This window comes from Myiozetetes cayanensis, unplaced genomic scaffold (assembly GCF_022539395.1).
Source record: "Myiozetetes cayanensis isolate MyiCay16 unplaced genomic scaffold, myiCay2020 scf1, whole genome shotgun sequence".
Lineage (NCBI taxonomy): Eukaryota > Metazoa > Chordata > Aves > Passeriformes > Tyrannidae > Myiozetetes > Myiozetetes cayanensis.
This window is the reverse complement of record NW_026086604.1, coordinates 34789591-34795211: the sequence shown is the minus strand read 5'-3', so window position 1 is coordinate 34795211 and position 5621 is coordinate 34789591. Positions and strand designations below refer to the sequence as shown.

At 35.7% G+C, this 5621-nt stretch overlaps 1 protein-coding gene across 1 annotated transcript in view; it reads right to left on the bottom strand.

Annotated features, from left to right (window-relative positions):
* The window catches only part of LOC126647092 (aspartyl/asparaginyl beta-hydroxylase-like), a 724697-nt gene that overhangs the window by 600064 nt on the left and 119012 nt on the right, over nucleotides 1-5621 (bottom strand). The window lies entirely within an intron of this gene.

Sequence of the window (5621 nt, the reverse complement as noted above, 5' to 3'; positions counted from 1 at the left end):
TACTCTGTTTCTCAAATTTTTTTATTTCATTGTCCCAACATCCAGGTGTTTTTCCCCTTATTTGAAAATATTTTGAGAAAAATACTTTGGTCCATGGAGTTGACAACTATGTTAAGATGATTTTTGTTAGAACCATGCAACAAGAATTTAAGAGTACATATTAAACTGGGCAGTTATATACTAGTTTTTACCGTCTAAAAAATATGTCTTCTGTTTCAGTTCAAACAGCAACACATTGTCTGCTAGAAGAGAATATTGAAAAACTGTTAAGCGGGTGTATTGACTGTACAAAATACTGAACAACCTGTACCAAACTCCAGGGATAGCTTTCTCTTTTTAGAACGGCAATGTAGAAGTCAGATATGTTATAGCTTAAAATAGCAATAGCACATATTATTTGAACGTGTTTCATGTCTTACTGTCCAACACAGTTGCTTTTATTGTGTTTCAAGTCATTAATTTACAGATTCTGGCAATCAGAGTTCTGGAGCTTAAGTAGCAAAGGTTTGTTTTGAATACAGGCTATTTTGCTAACTTTTGCTTTCTCTCTTAACCCCCTTGCACTCTTATGAACTTGGGAACACAAAAAGTTCAGTTCACACTTCTTGCTTGTTATTTGAAATGTTTGTTAAGACTTCAGAGTAGCAGAGACAAATTTTAATTTTTACTGGCAGTTTTCTGGAAGCTCAAAAGGGAAGCTACTCCCATATTTGGGAGCAGAGAAACAATGCCACTTAAATGTAGATGTGTAACAAATAGCAAGTGGGATAAAGGAGGGATAAGCAAAGTGCATATTGTAAGAGGAGATTAGGAGGTAAAGGTTTCAAGCCCAATTACTGTGAAATTTGGCTTCAGCCCAAAAATTGCTGCTTCCATGCCTATCTATTTCTTGCTAACAGGTTTTATAGCTATTTGTTTCCCTCTGTTGGCTGATTTATGGATTACTGCCTGTTATTCCAACTGTCATTGATCAGCTGAAGTGGCAAAGGTCAGTGTTGTGAGTCGAAAGAATGTAGTTCTTCTGATGATCCATCAAGGGGTCAGCATGTTTTTGCTTCTTTATTACAAAATTATCTTATGAAAATGCGCAGAAGTTTCCAGTGAAAAGAAAGCTCCTGTTAGAGTCAAGCGTTCAGGAATTGATTGCATGTGCAGCCTTAGTTTGCTTCCACTGCAGTATTCATATTTTTGCAGGCTCTCTTAATATTTCCTGCTTTATCCCATGCCTCTTTTATTCTAATAGCATGAGCGTTGCTCTTGGATTGAATCAGGTTTAGTAGAAGGTGGGTTCATCACTTTGTTGCAGGCTTTGAAAGCTTAGAAAATGAGACGGGATTGTGAGAAGGAGGTGATCACATTTAGAGAGCTGTGACAGTTCTTACGCTGTTCCAGGATTGTTAGCAAATCTACAAATAGAAGAGTTTGATTGCTGATGGTGTTAGTCATGTTGTGACCGATTTGCTGACTGCTGAGAGTTTAGTATGTGCAGCTGAAATTAAAAGGAATTTTATGTGCATATAAAGTACTGTAAAAATAGTATATAAGATTGTAAAATCAGCTGTGGAGTGCTGTATTAGTTAATGGACATGTGAAACTTCTAGCCTTCAGCTTCCTAATGCACAAGTTCTTTTCCTCCAGAAAGAAAAGGAATGGTGCTTAATATCTTAAATAAATGTAGAAATACCATTTTTGGTCTGATTTTTCAATACGGTGAAGCTGTTGTAATGGCTGCTTGCTAACTCGCTAATAGAGGGATCAGTGGAACTCCTTTTCTGTTCCTGATGCCTTCTCCTTGGTGCCAGCGTTTGTTTTCCTGTGATCCAAACTGAGCCAGTTCAAACCATTTTCTTCTGGATTAATGGTTGCCCAGTTCTCTCTGACTTTAGATGTGTAGAAGGGAGAGGGTGGGAGGGTAAGGAAAGGAGAGTTGTCCTTTCAGAAGCAGGTACCCCCTGTTGAATAGGCTTAGTTGCACTATAACTATACACCTGTGGGTTGATGAGCCAGAGAGGCAACAGAATGTTTAAAACTGGGAAAAGCTCCCCAAGGGGAAAAAAAAAATAGTAATTCTGTTTTCAGTGTTAAGATTTTAGTAGTGTACAAGTGAGATACAATGTTACCACACACATTTAGAGACACAAGGAGGAGGGAGGAAATGCTGAGTATTTTCCATTTTGACTGCTTATTTTGCTTTGAAGAGACCTGGGGATTCTCACAGACAGTTATTGCTGAAAGGCTTGTCCTACCAACACAAGCGGGACAAACTAAAGTTGTATGACCTTTGCTCACCTTTGAGCGTCTCTTGGCTTCATAACATCAACGTCTTTAACGTAGGTTTTTTGGTATTTGACTTTCTGACAGCTGAATGTGCAGTTTGTTGGCTTGAAGAAAACATTGGCACTGCTTTGAGGGACTTACATTGGGAAAAAGTCAGTATTCACAACTAGACAAATTTTGCTTCTTCATGTATTTTGCTATTCTAGACTTAATTTTTTTGTGTGTGTTTTGGGTTTTTTTGTTTGTTTTGTTTTATTTTGTTTTGGTTTTTTGTTTTTGTGGTTTTTTTGTTTGTTTTTAGTGTTGGGGTTTTTTTTTGTACTCTGGCAGTTTCTTTGTTCAATGTCTGCAAAATTTAGATGCAAAAACCCCTTGCCAAAATGATTCTTATTCCAGAAAAGTCTGTGGCACCAAACAAAGGGTAGTGTTGAGGTCAAGTGCAAATAATGCACTTAGGAGGAAGCATCTGAATTATTTTGCACTTTTTAGTCCAAGTTCTATTTTTAAGTTGCTTTTTATTTCATAGGAGAATTTACACACTTGAAATATATTCACAAAATCACAGAATGGGTAAGGTTGGAACTGAGGTCGTTTGGTCCAACTTTCCTACTCAAGCAGGGTCATCCTAGGAAATTCCTAAAAAAGTCTGCATCTTTTATAGCTGAAACTGAGTTGAAGCAACAGTCTTTTGAATTCTGTAAGTAGCCACTACCTTAATTTTTCAAAATTATTGGTAAAAGATGTTTACATACTTCAACTGATTCTAGTACAGTGAAAATCCAGCGGGGACAGTCTTTGAAATTTCTCCAGCATTGTTTTTGAAATGAATAATTCTAGGCATTCGAGTACAAATCACTCTATAGGAATGGGTTTATTGTATTTTCAAAGCCATTTGTACTAATTTTTCCTACCATTTTTTTTAAGGAAATACAGGAAGATTTTCAGTTTATCCTTGTTTATCCTTTTACCAGGTGAAGATCCATACAATTTACTGATAAATTAAGAGAGATTGAGAGCAGTTCTTTTCCATTCAAGTGCAGCAAAACCTAGATTTAAATTTTGTGGGGGTTTTTTTGTGCGTACCATTAAAGTATGGTAACTTAGAAGAATTCTTTGGCACAAGAATCGACCATTCAATCTTATTAAATATGTTTGAAAGTTTTCACAAAAGCAACCTGTTCATATCCTTATTTGTTCTATTTTCAGCCTGACAAATCTACTGTAGTTTAGCGTGGGAGAAGAAATAATTTCTCTACAGATTATAGGAATTTTAAGTAAATTAGTTTGGCCTCATATAAAAATATTAGTGTACAGCTGGCATATTTTCCTCAAAACATCTGTTCTATACTGTTTGTTCTACTTTATATATTGTAATAAAGTGCATTTTAATATGATGAATATGAACCTTTCAGTTAAAAATTTAAATTTGTATCCAGTCCAGGCTTTCAACGGTTTTCTCATAATAATCCGGAAGAATTCTTATTAATGATACTGTCGGTGTCCAGGGATGTCTAAGCCAAATATTAATAATAAAACTTGCTGCTTATTAATATAAGGGGATGCATAATGTTTGTGTTATCTGTTCTTTTCTGACCTTGTCCTTCCCCACAAGTGAAAATGCAACAAACAGAAGTCAATAACCAGTTGGACATCTTCTCCAATCGATTTCCCTATGTATTTCATGAGAAACTGTTCTGCCACACTGCAAGCAGAGTGCAAGTAGGTGGGTCTTCAAATATTTTCCTCCAGAAGCCTATTCTTAATAAAACATTCAAGAGACAGAGAATGCCTTGCTCCCATCTAAGTAACCATTCCTTTCCACTTCCCTACCTTTTCTGGGAAAATTCCACTCTTACGTCTCTCAGGTGTATCCTTTGGATGCCCATTAGAGAAGCCTGGCTTTGGATGCTGTTCTCACAATCTGCAGAAAAGTTCCCGACTTCACTTATTTCCTTCTCTGGAAAGAGAAAGTCTTCTGAGTTTAGCTTGTCTCAGTCTGTCTTAGCTTGTTTGCCACAATGTAAATAGAGAAGTATTGCTTTATAACGGGATGAATTCAGTCTCCCATGTGGTGTATACCATTTTTTAAAGTTAACTCTTCAGCATTTTCATTCAGAAGGTGGAAACAGACAGTAATTCATTGGAATTTTCAAGGGCATACAGTAGTTAAAATACAAGGGTCCACTTTAGGTGTTCTTCTGAATTTTAGTGATAACCAAAGTGTTAACAGTGAGAGTTTATAAGCCGTTTGCATATCCCATGTGCATTTGCACTTGTCATCTTAATACTGAATTAACTTCCTTTGCCTGTAAAATTAGTTTGTAACACTTGAGAAACTTAATTTTTTTTGTTGTTGCTTTGAATTTCATCCACTCAGAGATACCATAACTTTTTATCTGCCTGCACAAGTTTATGTGCATCTTGAGAATGAAGTGGGTATTCATGTAAAATGAAGCAAGATACTCTAGGTTGATGACTGTATTTTAAGTTGAGCTTATGGACTGTCAAATGAACAAGCTGTCTTGGTTTGTGCCCTCTTATGTGAAGCATTACACTTTAATCTTGAAATCAGAATTTATGCATCCTTTCTTTCCTGTTCTGCAAACATCTGAAAGAACCTCAGATGTTAAAAAAAGAAATCCTGGCTTTATACGTAGTCCAGGAATAAAAATTTCTAGACTAAGCATTTGAGCAAGCTAAATGGAGGCTTAGCTTTAGTCTGAGCTAAGATATTACATTTCAGCAAAGGGGTCAGATTAAAGGTTGTGGATCGTTCATTATCTAATGTAATTGTATATCTACTGCTAAGAAAAAAAAGCTGAAATTTTATTTGCAAGCATTAATATATGCAGCTGCTGTTCAATATTACCCAAGAATCTTGCCAGTATTTGCATCAGATTGGATTAGCAGCTTTGTAAAATAGAGGATGAAGGGACTGAAATATTTTTTCTGGAAGAAAGAATTGTTAAATTGATTAAAATTCAGATGTTTGTGATGTATGACTGGAATACACTGGATGTTATATCTATCCCTCTTCTGCTAGTTACCTGGAAAACATTGCTACTAAATTCTTTTTTTTTTTTTTTTTGTTAATTTAAATTGGCTGCCAATTTGTTTTTAGCTGCTTAACTGGTTTGCAGCTTAGTTCTCATGAGATGCTTCACTGGGTCTTGTGAGGTGTGGTGCTTCATCAGAAAATGTGTAAAACTGTATTTAATTTCTTCAAGTTAATGTAATGTAATTGCTATTAACTTGATCTGTATTCCATTCAACTTCATATTTGATGATAATGCTTGGTCTTTCAGTTGTATTGATCTTCTTTAATTTCAAGAATACCACATGCA